Below are 15,996 nucleotides of genomic sequence, written 5' to 3'. Positions count from 1 at the left end.
TTAAAAAAGGGATATGAGATATGATGGTAATAGGGTTGCAACCGCACCCTCACTCTTTTGCTTTTTTCGGTTAGTTTTTTTATCAACAAATTATAGTAGGATTGTTTGTGGATTAGGACTTTAGGCCCATATGGATTACTGTACACCTCATGAGATCTCATTTATTTTAAATCTCTTAATTCAATTAATTAAATTTGTTTTAATTTAGTTAAATTTGATAATTAAGTTTAGTTAACATTATTAGTGATCGAATTAATTAATTAACTATGTTAATCATTCTTAAACACCTTAAGTCAATTATTTTATTAAAATATTCTAATTAATTGATAATACTCACTTGATTGTTTGTTTATTTAACTCTATATCTTTATCCATTGTATCCATTACTTAATTATGCATTTGTAACCCCCTTGGAAACTAATTAACAAGTGATAATACAACTGGATAAACTGTTGTAATAAGTGGAAATCTTGGTTCAAAGCCAAGTGTTATTTTCCAACTCGGATAATTTTATAAACTATAATTCAAAACATTTTTTCCAAATTAATATAATTTCTAAAGAATACTCTTTTATAATTTAAACTCGGGATGGAAAAGAATATAGAAAGTGTTTGCTTCACTATTTCTCAAGTACTCGAATGATTGGTGAACGCCATATTGCTCGAATTCTTGTCAACCAATTAAAAATTTAATCGTATAAGTTCAAATCAAGTTTTTACAATTTAAACTTTGGATGAAGAATAATGGGAGGCATTCGCCTCACCATCTCTCGAATAATTGAATGATTGGCGCTCGCCATATTCCTTAAATTGTCGACTTCCGATTAAAACCTTAATCGTACAAATTCAGATTATTTTTCCAAATCAAATATAATTTCTAAAAGACTTTATTTTAATAATTTAAAATTTGGATGAAAAAGAGTAGGAGGAATTCGCCTCACCATCTCTCGAATAATTGAATGATTGGCGCTCGCCATATTGCTCGATTTTTCCGTCTGCCGACTAAAATACACTAAATGAACATTGGATAAAGGAATGAGTGGCGCATGCCTCATTGTTCATTGAATAAGCAAGTGGGAGGCGCACGCCTCACTGTCGTGCGTATTCGATTTCTGCAAACATACTTTCAATAATAAATTAAAAGAAAAAAGGAGTAGAAGGCGTTCGCCTTATTATTCCTCGAAAGAATTGGACGATTCGTGTGCACCATATTGCTCAATCTTTTATCGTTTTTATAAAAAAATATCAAACATATTAAACCTAATTTCTCTCCCCCGTGCGACCAACGACTTAAATCTTTTCAGAAAGAACAATGTTTAATCGTTTATAACGCGCATAACAAACTAGTGCTTAAGCCTCCACCGCGAGCATGCAAGCCAACGTTTAACCGCTAGGATGCGATGTAAGCACTTGTTCATTAAAACACATTCAACTTATCAAACCTCTTTCATCGCCCCCGTGCGACCGGAACTCTTTTAAAAAAGAACATTGTTTAATCCTTTCTAACGCGCATAACAAACTAGTGCTTAAGCCTCCGCAGAGAGTAGCCAAGCCAACGTTTAACCTTTAGAACGTGATCTAAACAGTCGTTCATTAAAAGACACCAACAAAACATAGTTCCCCAAACTACGAATGCTCAGATTTCCTTATTGCCCCATAAGGATACGTAGGCATGAGATTGCGAGATCTTGGCAAGCACACTAATAAAAAAACCCATTTCCACCTTCTGAGGTTTCCATCCATCTCCCTTTTCAATATTTTTATCACTCGAAGAAAACAAACAACATTAGCTAACATTCAAATCATAAATTAGAACTAAAAGGTTCCCTTTGAGTGAAACGAACGTGGGGGGTGCTAATACCTTTCCTGATTAGATATACAATTGACTTGTGAAGGATAATTGACAGAAATACAAGACTCCTTCATAAAAATGGCTTACTCATTAACTATTACAGAAGGGCTAAGCTACAATAAAAATATCACTATCTATATCACATATCATCACATCTACTTATAAGTAGTCGATGAGCACCAACCAAACTTTCTCCCATGCTTCTTTAACCTCATTCTTGATGTTATAGAGATTTCCTTCTAACTCATAGAAGTACTCAACAATATATATATATATATATATATATATATATATATATATATATATATATATATATATATATATATATATATATATATATATATATATATATATATATATATATATATATATATATATATATATATATATATATATATATATATATATATATATATATATATATATATATAAATGTTTTGATATTTTTATTTTTGATGTCCAGTATCATAATTTAAAAACATGTAATTGTTACATTATAAACCCTGCAAGACTTCATTCGACCTTCTTCTTCCACCATGATGGCAGTAACCATTCATAGTCAGGTGAAGTATTGTCATGGGAAGTACACAACCAAACATTATGAGACATCACTCAATTACGTTTGATTTTTGATAATGTCCCGGTTGTTGCTGCTGACAAACTTTAATTATTTGAATGATCCATGTCTACATCAAACGCATTTTTACATGTTAGTCAAACATCTATAAGTAATTGAAAATTTAAAGAAAATATGGATCAAACCTACTTATTAAAATAAAATGTAAAAAAGTATTCCAAAAATCATCTGAAATCAATTTATATATTATTTTAAATAATAATTATTACCTTTTTATCGTGAACCTTTACACTCATCTTAATCAAGGAAATTACGGTTGATTGTGACATAGGTTGAACATCATAGAACATATCATATAAATATAATACAATATTAATTCCTTCCATTGAATCAAGCCTGTAATGGTTGTCTTTGAACCAAATTCCAGTCCTTCGCTCATGGATCTGTTGGCGAAAAAACAAGATAAGGTTAAATAGAGAAAAATATATTCGGAAATACTAGAAGAAATAACCTCCATAACAAAATAAATTAACTGGAAATTTGCATTCATATAGTGATGGTATGTGTTATAAGAAAACATATCACCATAATCAATCTAATATAAAAGTATATATGCGAAAGAACGATAGATCTATAGTAAAAGTTACTCATACCAATGAAAGATAAGTCGGAGTGAGAAAGAAATCACATTCATTTTGAAAAGCGGCGCCGTTCCTTGCTACTAGGGTTTTAGGGAATGCAATTATAAATTTATATGAAGTTCTATGGATAAAATGTGTGTTGGGCCGATCCAATATGTTTTGAGGCCTAAAGTGGATTTTACATGTGAGACTCTAAAACTAATAATTCTTTATTTATTTTATTTTTAAATTAGTATTTTATTTTAGTGTTATTTTTAAATTGTTGATATAACTTTTGTATATATGCATTATATTTGAATTTAACCATTATTTAAGGATATATATATATATATATATATATATATATATATATATATATATATATATATATATATATATATATATATATTTGACTAATATTATCGTTGTTCGTATTTTATCCTCGTTTAGAGTGTAAAAGAATGTTAGATTCAATTTAGTTTTGATACGGAATTCAAATGCGTGGCTCATTTAGAAGTCGCGTAACAGTCTTATTTTCTTAGGAAAAGTTACGAGTGTTCTACATGTGGTGGATAAGATTGTTTTCTCAATTTGGAATTACTATCACATGAAGATCCTCACTTCTAATTGACTCAGTAATATTTTTTTTATTGGCAAGAGTGATTAGGTTTAATATCAGTTCAACCATTTGAAAGTCTCCAGGACACCCGTTGGTGGGTTGGGTAGGGATTCTCTTTACTCTTGGTGGCGTGTGTTAGTGTTGATAGGTTATAGGTGGGGTGGTTTGTTTTACTTGTTAGTTTTTTGGCTTAGTTTTTTTTTTTAATATTTTTTGCACTCTTTGTTTGTGTTCATATAACTTTTATCCTTAATTTTTTTCTCAATTAATATACATTTCCTTTAAAAAAAACATGATTCATACACGATTATAACTAAAGAGTTTTTCATGGAAGGTGTGTATCTTAAATTTTTCTCATACTAATTTCTTAATTTTTAAAAAAAAATATCAAATATTTCCTTGAAACATAATACTAACCTTATCTAAGGGGGGTGTTTGTTTCATGAATTGTAAATTTATTCTCAGACATACAGTCCTAAATATAAATTATTCTCATGTTCTCGGCAATTTATTTAAATATATTTCATAAATATTCATGGAAACTAAGTTACTAATCAAACACATAGACAAGAATCAAATTCTATATAATAATATTTCTAATATTATAGTTTAAGAAATATGATTTGAGATATATAGACACAAATTTTCCTGATTAGATATACAATTGACTTGTGAAGGAGAATTGACAGAAATACAAGACTCATTCATAAAAATGGCTTACTCACTAACTATTACAGAAGGGCTAAGCTACAATAAAAATATCACTATCTATATCACATATCATCAAATCTACTTATAAGTAGTCGATGAGCACCAACCAAACTTTCTCCCATGCTTCTTTAACCTCATTCTTGATGTTATAGAGATTTCCTTCTGACTCATAGAAGTACTCGACAATATATATATATATATATATATATATATATATATATATATATATATATATATATATATATATATATATATATATATATATGTATATATTAATGTTTTGATATTTTTATTTTTGATGTCCAGTATCATAATTTGAAAACATGTAATTGTTACATTATAAATCCTGCCAGACTTCATTCGACCTTCTTCTTCCACCATGCTGGAAGTAACCATTCATAGCCAGGTGAAGTATTGTCATGGGAAGTACACAACCAAACATTATGAGACATCACTCAATTACGTTTGATTTTTGATAATGTCCCGGTTGTTGCTGCAGACAAACTTTAATTATTTGAATGATCCATGTCTACATCAAACGCATTTTTTCACATTAGTCAAACATCTATAAGTAATTGAAAATTTAAAGAAAATATGGATCAAACCTACTTATTAAAATAAAATGTAAAAAAGTATTCCAAAAATCATATGAAATCAATTTATATATTATTTTAAATAATAATTATTACCTTTTTATCGTGAACCTTTACACTCATCTTAATCAAGGAAATTACGGTTGATTGTGACATAGGTTGAACATCATAGAACATATCATATAAATATAATACAATATTAATTCCTTCCATTGAATCAAGCCTGTAATGGTTGTCTTTGAACCAAATTCCAGTCCTTCGCTCATGGATCTGTTGGCGAAAAAACAAGATAAGGTTAAATAGAGAAAAATATATTCGGAAATACTAGAAGAAATAACCGCCAAAACAAAATAAATTAAGAGGAAATTTGGATTCATATAGTGATGGTATGTGTTATAAGAAAACATATCACCATAATCAATCTAAGATACAAGTATATATGCGAAAGAACGATAGATCTATAGTAAAAGATACTCATACCAATGAAAGATAAGTCGGAGTGAGAAAGAAATCACATTCATTTTGAAAAGCGGCGCCGTTCCTTGCTACTAGGGTTTTAGGGAATGCAATTATAAATTTATATGAAGTTCTATGGATAAAATGTGTGTTGGGCCGATCCAATATGTTTTGAGGTCTAAAGAGGATTTTACATGTGAGACTCTAAAACTAATAATTCTTTATTTCTTTTATTTTTAAAATTAGTATTTTATTTTAGTGTAATTTTTAAATTGTTGATATAACTTTTGAATATATGCATTATATTTGAATTTAACCATTATTTAAGGAGATGAATATATATATATATATATATATATATATATATATATATATATATATATATATATATATATATATATATATATATATATATATATATATATATATATATATATATATATATATATATATATATATATATATATATATATATATATATATATATTATATATATGACTAATATTATCCTTGTTCGTATTTTATCCTCGTTTAGAGTGTAAAAGAATGTTAGATTCAATTTCGTTTTGATACGGAATTCAAATGCGTGGCTCATTTAGAAGTTGCGTAACAGTCTTATTTTCTTAGGAAAAGTTACGAGTGTTCTACATGTGGTGGATAAGATTGTTTTCTCAATTTGGAATTACTATCACATGAAGATCCTCGCTTCTAATTGACTCAGTAATATTTTTTTTATTGGCAAGAGTGATTAGGTTTAATATCTGTTCAACCATTGGAAAGTCTCCAGGACACCCGTTGGTGGGTTGGGTAGGGATTCTCTTTACTCTTGGTGGCATGTGTTAGTATTGATAGGTTATAGGTGGGGTGGTTTGTTTTACTTGTTAGTTTTTTGGCTTAGTTTTTTTTTTAAATATTTTTTGCACTCTTTGTTTGTGTTCATATAACTTTTATCCTTAATTTTTTTTCTCAATTAATATACATTTCCTTTAAAAAAAACATGATTCATACACGATTATAACTAAAGAGTTTTTCATGGAAGGTGTGTATCTTAAATTTTTCAAATACTAATTTCTTAATTTTTAAAAAAAAATTATCAAATATTTCCTTGAAACATAATACTAACCTTATCTAAGGGGGGTGTTTGTTTCATGAATTGTAAATTTATTCTCAGACATGCAGTACTAAATATCAATTATTCTCATGTTCTTGACAATTTAATTAAATATATTTCATAAATATTCATGGAAACTAAGTTACTCATCAAACACATAGACAAGAATCAAATTCTATATAATAATATTTCTAATATTATAGTTTTAATCCTTGAAACAAACACACCTTAAGAAATATGATTTGAGATATATAGTCACAAATTTTCCTGATTAGATATACAATTGACTTGTGAAGGATAATTGACAGAAATACAAGACTCATTCATAAAAATGGCTTACTCATTAACTATTACAGAAGGGCTAAGCTACAATAAAAATATCACTATCTATATCACATATCATCAAATCTACTTATAAGTAGTCGATGAGCACCAACCAAACTTTCTCCCATGCTTCTTTAACCTCATTCTTGATGTTATAGAGATTTCCTTCTGACTCATAGAAGTACTCGACAATAAATATATATATATATATATATATATATATATATATATATATATATATATATATATATATGTATATTTAATGTTTTGATATTTTTATTTTTGATATCCAGTATCATAATTTGAAAACATGTAATTGTTACATTATAAACCCTGTCAGACTTCATTCGACCTTCTTCTTCCACCAGGTAAAGTATGGTCATGGGAAGTACACAACCAAACATTATGAGACATCACTCAATTACGTTTGATTTTTGATAATGTCCCGGTTGTTGCTGCTGACAAACTTTAATTATTTGAATGATCCATGTCTACATCAAACGCATTTTTACACATTAGTCACATATCTATAAGTAATTGAAAATTTAAAGAAAATATGGATCAAACCTACTTATTAAAATAAAATGTAAAAAAGTATTCCAAAAATCATATGAAATCAATTTATATATTATTTTAAATAATAATTATTACCTTTTTATCGTGAACCTTTACACTCATCTTAATCAAGGAAATTACGGTTGATTGTGACATAGGTTGAACATCCATCATATAACATATCATATAAATATAATACAATATTAATTCCTTCCATTGAATCAAGTCTGTAATGGTTGTCTTTGAACCAAATTCCAGTCCTTCGCTCATGGAACTGTTGGCGAAAAAACAAGATAAGGTTAAATAGAGAAAAATATATTCGGAAATAATAGAAGAAATAACCGCCAAAACAAAATAAATTAACTGGAAATTTTCATTCATATAGTGATGGTATATGTTATAAGAAAACATATCACCATAATCAATCTAATACACAAGTATATATGCGAAAGAACGATAGATCTATAGTAAAAGATACTCATACCAATGAAATATAAGTCGGAGTGAGAAAGAAATCACATTCATTTTGAAAAGCGGCGCCGTTCCTTGCTACTAGGGTTTTAGGGAATGCAATTATAAATTTATATGAAGTTCTATGCATAAAATGTGTGTTGGGCCGATCCAATATGTTTTGAGACCTAAAGAGGATTTTACATGTGAGACTCTAAAACTAATAATTTTTTATTTATTTTAATTTTAAAATTAGTATTTTATTTTAGTGTAATTTTTAAATTGTTGATATAACTTTTGTATATATGCATTATCTTAGAATTTAACCCTTATTTAAGGAGATGAAATTGGTAATATATATATATATATATATATATATATATATATATATATATATATATATATATATATATATATATATATATATATATATATTTATATATATATATATATATATATATATATATATATGACTAATATTACCCTTGTTCGTATGTTATCCTCGTTTAGAGTGGAAAAGAATGTTAGATTCAATTTAGTTTTGATACGGAATTCAAATGCGTGGCTCATTTAGAAGTCGCGTAACAGTCTTATTTTCTTAGGAAAAGTTACGAGTGTGCTACATGTGGTGGATAAGATTGTTTTCACCATTTGGATTACTATCACATGAAGTTCCTCGCTTCTAATTGACTCAGTAATATTTTTTTTATTGGCAAGAGGGATTAGGTTTAATATCAGTTCAACCATTGGAAAGTCTCCAGGACACCCGTTGGTGGGTTGGGTAGCGATTCTCTTTACTCTTTGTGGCCTGTGTTAGTGTTGATAGGTTATAGGTTGGGTGGTTTGTTTTACTTGTTAGTTTTTTGGCTTAGTTTTTTTTAAATATTTTTTGCACTCTTTGTTTGTGTTCATATAACTTTAATCCTTAATTTTTTTTTCGATTAATATACATTTCCTTTAAAAAAAACATGATTCATACACGATTATAACTAAAGAGTTTTTCATGGAAGGTGTGTATCTTAAATTTTTCTCATACTAATTTCTTAATTTTAAAAAAAAAATTATCAAATATTTCCTTGAAACATAATACTAACCTTATCTAAGGGGGGTGTTTGTTTCATGAATTGTAAATTTATTCTCAGACATGCAGTCCTAAATATCAATTATTCTCATGTTCTCGACAATTTAATTAAATATATTTCATAAATATTCATGGAAACTAAGTTACTCATCAAACACATAGACAAGAATCAAATTCTATATAATAATATTTCTAATATTGTAGTTTTAATCCTTGAAACAAACACACCTTAAGAAATATGATTTGAGATATATAGTCACAAATTTTCCTGATTAGATATACAATTGACTTGTGAAGGATAATTGACAGAAATACAAGACTCATTCATAAAAATGGCTTACTCATTAACTATTACAGAAGGGCTAAGCTACAATAAAAATATCACTATCTATATCACATATCATCAAATCTACTTATAAGTAGTCGATGAGCACCAACCAAACTTTCTCCCATGCTTCTTTAACCTCATTCTTGATGTTATAGAGATTTCCTTCTGACTCATAGAAGTACTCGACAATAAATATATATATATATATATATATATATATATATATATATATATGTATGTATATATTAATGTTTTGATATTTTTATTTTTGATATCCAGTATCATCATTTGAAAACATGTAATTGTTACATTATAAACCCTGTAAGACTTCATTCGACCTTCTTCTTCCACCATGCTGGAAGTAACCATTCATAGCCAGGTGAAGTATGGTCATGGGAAGTACACAACCAAACATTATGAGACATCACTCAATTACGTTTGATTTTTGATAATGTCCCGGTTGTTGCTGCTGACAAACTTTAATTATTTGAATGATCCATGTCTACATCAAACGCATTTTTACACATTAGTCAAACATCTATAAGTAATTGAAAATTTAAAGAAAATATGGATCAAACCTACTTATTAAAATAAAATGTAAAAAAGTATTCCAAAAATCATATGAAATCAATTTATATATTATTTTAAATAATAATTATTACCTTTTTATCGTGAACCTTTACACTCATCTTAATCAAGGAAATTACGGTTGATTGTGACATAGGTTGAACATCCATCATATAACATATCATATAAATATAATACAATATTAATTCCTTCCATTGAATCAAGTCTGTAATGGTTGCCTTTGAACCAAATTCCAGTCCTTCGCTCATGGATCTGTTGGCGAAAAAACAAGATAAGGTTAAATAGAGAAAAATATATTCGGAAATAATAGAAGAAATAACCGCCAAAACAAAATAAATTAACTGGAAATTTTCATTCATATAGTGATGGTATATGTTATAAGAAAACATATCACCATAATCAATCTAATATAGAAGTATATATGCGAAAGAACGATAGATCTATAGTAAAAGATACTCATACCAATGAAAGATAAGTCGGAGTGAGAAAGAAATCACATTCATTTTGAAAAGCGGCGCCGTTCCTTGCTACTAGGGTTTTAGGGAATGCAATTATAAATTTATATGAAGTTCTATGCATAAAATGTGTGTTGGGCCGATCCAATATGTTTTGAGACCTAAAGAGGATTTTACATGCGAGACTCTAAAACTAATAATTCTTTATTTATTTTAATTTAAAATTAGTATTTTATTTTAGTGTAATTTTTAAATTGTTGATATAACTTTTGTATATATGCATTATCTTAGAATTTAACCCTTATTTAAGGAGATGAAATTGGTAATATATATATATATATATATATATATATATATATATATATATATATATATATATATATATATATATATATATATATATATATATATATATATATATATATATGACTAATATTACCCTTGTTCGTATGTTATCCTCGTTTAGAGTGGAAAAGAATGTTAGATTCAATTTAGTTTTGATACGGAATTCAAATGCGTGGCTCATTTAGAAGTCGCGTAACAGTCTTATTTTCTTAGGAAAAGTTACGAGTGTGCTACATGTGGTGGATAAGATTGTTTTCACCATTTGGATTACTATCACATGAAGTTCCTCGCTTCTAATTGACTCAGTAATATTTTTTTTATTGGCAAGAGGGATTAGGTTTAATATCAGTTCAACCATTGGAAAGTCTCCAGGACACCCGTTGGTGGGTTGGGTAGCGATTCTCTTTACTCTTTGTGGCCTGTGTTAGTGTTGATAGGTTATAGGTGGGGTGGTTTGTTTTACTTGTTAGTTTTTTGGCTTAGTTTTTTTTAAATATTTTTTGCACTCTTTGTTTGTGTTCATATAACTTTAATCCTTAATTTTTTTTCCGATTAATATACATTTCCTTTAAAAAAAACATGATTCATACACGATTATAACTAAAGAGTTTTTCATGGAAGGTGTGTATCTTAAATTTTTCTCATACTAATTTCTTAATTTTAAAAAAAAAATTATCAAATATTTCCTTGAAACATAATACTAACCTTATCTAAGGGGGGTGTTTGTTTCATGAATTGTAAATTTATTCTCAGACATGCAGTCCTAAATATCAATTATTCTCATGTTCTCGACAATTTAATTAAATATATTTCATAAATATTCATGGAAACTAAGTTACTCATCAAACACATAGACAAGAATCAAATTCTATATAATAATATTTCTAATATTATAGTTTTAATCCTTGAAACAAACACACCTTAAGAAATATGATTTGAGATATATAGTCACAAATTTTCCTGATTAGATATACAATTGACTTGTGAAGGATAATTGACAGAAATACAAGACTCATTCATAAAAATGGCTTACTCATTAACTATTACAGAAGGGCTAAGCTACAATAAAAATATCACTATCTATATCACATATCATCAAATCTACTTATAAGTAGTCGATGAGCACCAACCAAACTTTCTCCCATGCTTCTTTAACCTCATTCTTGATGTTATAGAGATTTCCTTCTGACTCATAGAAGTACTCGACAATATATATATATATATATATATATATATATATATGTATATATTAATGTTTTGATATTTTTATTTTTGATATCCAGTATCATAATTTGGAAACATGTAATTGTTACATTATAAACCCTGTCAGACTTCATTCGACCTTCTTCTTCCACCATGCTGGAAGTAACCATTCATAGCCAGGTGAAGTATTGTCATGGGAAGTACACAACCAAACATTATGAGACATCACTTAATTACGTTTGATTTTTGATAATGTCCCGGTTGTTGCTGCTGACAAACTTTAATTATTTGAATGATCCATGTCTACATCAAACGCATTTTTACACATTAGTCAAACATCTATAAGTAATTGAAAATTTAAAGAAAATATGGATCAAACCTACTTATTAAAATAAAATGTAAAAAAGTATTCCAAAAATCATATGAAATCAATTTATATATTATTTTAAATAATAATTATTACCTTTTTATCGTGAACCTTTACACTCATCTTAATCAAGGAAATTACGGTTGATTGTGACATAGGTTGAACATCCATCATATAACATATCATATAAATATAATACAATATTAATTCCTTCCATTGAATCAAGTCTGTAATGGTTGTCTTTGAACCAAATTCCAGTCCTTCGCTCATGGATCTGTTGGCGAAAAAACAAGATAAGGTTAAATAGAGAAAAATATATTCGGAAATAATAGAAGAAATAACCGCCAAAACAAAATAAATTAACTGGAAATTTTCATTCATATAGTGTTGGTATATGTTATAAGAAAACATATCACCATAATCAATCTAATATACAAGTATATATGCGAAAGAACGATAGATCTATAGTAAAAGATACTCATACCAATGAAAGATAAGTCGGAGTGAGAAAGAAATCACATTCATTTTGAAAAGCGGCGCCGTTCCTTGCTACTAGGGTTTTAGGGAATGCAATTATAAATTTATATGAAGTTCTATGCATAAAATGTGTGTTGGGCCGATCCAATATGTTTTGAGACCTAAAGAGGATTTTACATGTGAGACTCTAAAACTTATAATTCTTTATTTATTTTAATTTTAAAATTAGTATTTTATTTTAGTGTAATTTTTAAATTGTTGATATAACTTTTGTATATATGCATTATCTTAGAATTTAACCCTTATTTAAGGAGATGAAATTGGTAATATATATATATAATATATATATATATATATATATATATATATATATATATATATATATATATATATATATATATATATATATATATATATGACTAATATTACCCTTGTTCGTATGTTATCCTCGTTTAGAGTGGAAAAGAATGTTAGATTCAATTTAGTTTTGATACGGAATTCAAATGCGTGGCTCATTTGGAAGTCGCGTAACAGTCTTATTTTCTTAGGAAAAGTTACAAGTTTGCTACATGTGGTGGATAAGATTGTTTTCTCCATTTGGATTACTATCACATGAAGTTCCTCGCTTCTAATTGACTCAGTAATATTTTTTTTATTGGCAAGAGGGATTAGGTTTAATATCAGTTCAACCATTGGAAAGTCTCCAGGACACCCGTTGGTGGGTTAGAAAGCGATTCTCTTTACTCTTTGTGGCCTGTGTTAGTGTTGATAGGTTATAGGTGGGGTGGTTTGTTTTACTTGTTAGTTTTTTGGCTTAGTTTTTTTAAATATTTTTTGCACTCTTTGTTTGTGTTCATATAACTTTTATCCTTAATTTTTTTTTCGATTAATATACATTTCCTTTAAAAAAATATGATTCATACAAGATTATAACTAAAGAGTTTTTCATGGAAGGTGTGTATCTTAAATTTTTCTCATACTAATTTCTTAATTTTTTTAAAAAAATTATCAAATATTTCCTTGAAACATAAGACTAACCTTATCTAAGGGGGGTGTTTGTTTCATGAATTGTAAATTTATTCTCAGACATGCAGTCCTAAATATCAATTATTCTCATGTTCTCGACAATTTAATTAAGTATACTTCATAAATATTCATGGAAACTAAGTTACTCATCAAACACATAGACAAGAATCAAATTCTATATAATAATATTTCTAAGATTATAGTTTTAATCCTTGAAACAAACACACCTTAAGAAATATGATTTGAGAAATATAGTCACAAATTTTCCTGATTAGATATACAATTGACTTGTGAAGGATAATTGACAGAAATACAAGACTCATTCATAAAAATGGCTTACTTATTAACTATTACAGAAGGGCTAAGCTACAATAAAAATATCACTATCTATATCACATATCATCACATCTACTTATAAGTAGTCGATGAGCACCAACCAAACTTTCTCCCATGCTTCTTTAACCTCATTCTTGATGTTATAGAGATTTCCTTCTGAATCATAGATGTACTGGACAATATATATATATATATATATATATATATATATATATATATATATATATATATATATATATATATATATATATATATAATATATATATATATATATATATATATATATATATAATGTTTTGATATTTTTATTTTTGATGTCCAGTATCATAATTTGAAAACATGTAATTGTTAAATTATAAACTCTGTCAGACTTCATTCGACCCTCTTCTTCCACCATGCTTGAAGTAACCATTCATAGCCGGGTGAAGTATTGTCATGGGAAGTACACAACCAAACATTATGATACATCCCTCAATTACGTTTGATTTTTGATAATGTCTTGGTTGTTTCTACTGACAAACTTTCATTATTTGAATGATCCATGTCTACACCAAACACATTTTTACATGTTAGTCAAACATCTATAAGTAATTGAAAATTTAAAGAAAATATGGATCAAACCTACTTATTAAAATAAAATGTAAAAAAATATTCCAAATATCATTTGAAATCAATTTATATATTATTTTAAATAATAATTATTACCTTTTTATCGTGAACCTTTACACTCATCTTAATCAAGGAAATTACGGTTGATTGTGACATAGGTTGAACATCATAGAACATATCATATAAATATAATACAATATTAATTCCTTCCATTGAATCAAGCCTGTAATGGTTGTCTTTGTACCAAATTCCAGTCCTTCGTTCATGGATCTGTTGGCGAAAAAACAAGATAAGGTTAAATAGAGAAAAATATATTCGGAAATAATAGAAGAAATAACCGCTAAAACAAAATAAATTTACTGGAAATTTTCATTCATATAGTGATGGTATGTGTTATAAGAAAACATATTACCATAATCAATCTAATATACAAGTATATATGTGAAAGAACGATAGATCTATAGTAAAAGATACTCATACCAATGAAAGATAAGTCGGAGTGAGAAAGAAATCACATTCATTTTGCAAAGTGGCGCCGTTCCTTGCTATTAGGGTTTTAGGGAATGCAATTATTAATTTATATGAAGTTCTATGATAAAATGTGTGTTGGGCCGATCCAATATGTTTTGAGGCCTAAAGAGGATTTTAAATGTGAGACTCTAAAACTAATAATCCTTTATTTATTTTATTTTTAAAATTAATATTTTATTTTAGTGTAATTTTTAAATTGTTGATATAACTTTTGTATATATGCATTATCTTAGAATTTAACCATTATTTAAGGAGATGAAATTGATAATATATATATATATATATATATATATATATATATATATATATATATATATATATATATATATATATATATATATATATATATATATATATTTGAGTTATATTACCCTTGTTCGTATTTTATCCTCGTTTAGAGTGGAAAAGAATGTTCGATTCAATTTAGTTTTGATATGGAATTCAAATGCGTGGCTCATTTGGAAGTCGCGTAACAGTCTTATTTTCTTGGGTAGCGGTTCTCTTTACTCTTTTGGCCTGTGTTAGTGTTGATAGGTTGTTGATAGGTTATAAGTGGGGTGGTTTGTTTTACTTGTTAGTTTTTTAGGTTAGTTTTTTTAAGAAAAAATATTTTTGGACTCATTGTTTGTGTTCATATAACTTTTATCCTTATTTTTTTTCCTAATTAATATACTTTTCCTTTAAAAAAACATGATTCATACACGACTATAACTAAAGAGTTTTTTATGGAAGTGTGTATCTTAAATTTTTCTCATACTAATTTCTTAATTTTTTTAAAAAAAT

General features: G+C 27.3%; 1 long non-coding RNA gene across 9 annotated transcripts; it reads right to left on the bottom strand.

The window, feature by feature from the left end:
- Positions 1-2,317: 2,317 nt before the first annotated feature.
- On the bottom strand, positions 2,318-15,222 carry LOC127115588 (uncharacterized). 9 transcript variants are annotated; one of them, XR_007800786.1, is made up of 3 exons: positions 15,163-15,222; positions 5,068-5,241; positions 2,318-2,537 (listed from the first exon to the last, which is right to left on the bottom strand). It is a non-coding gene; the product is annotated as an uncharacterized LOC127115588 (long non-coding RNA). The 9 variants fall into 9 exon arrangements; XR_007800783.1 differs by lacking the exon at positions 5,068-5,241 and adding an exon at positions 2,698-2,871; XR_007800784.1 differs by lacking the exon at positions 15,163-15,222 and adding an exon at positions 12,719-12,778.
- Between the last annotated feature and the right edge of the window lie 774 nt (positions 15,223-15,996).

Source organism: Lathyrus oleraceus, chromosome 1, assembly GCF_024323335.1.
Source record: "Lathyrus oleraceus cultivar Zhongwan6 chromosome 1, CAAS_Psat_ZW6_1.0, whole genome shotgun sequence".
In the NCBI taxonomy this organism is placed as follows: domain Eukaryota; kingdom Viridiplantae; phylum Streptophyta; class Magnoliopsida; order Fabales; family Fabaceae; genus Lathyrus; species Lathyrus oleraceus.
Note: the sequence above shows the minus strand (reverse complement) of the source record. Positions and strands in the feature narration are given on the sequence as shown.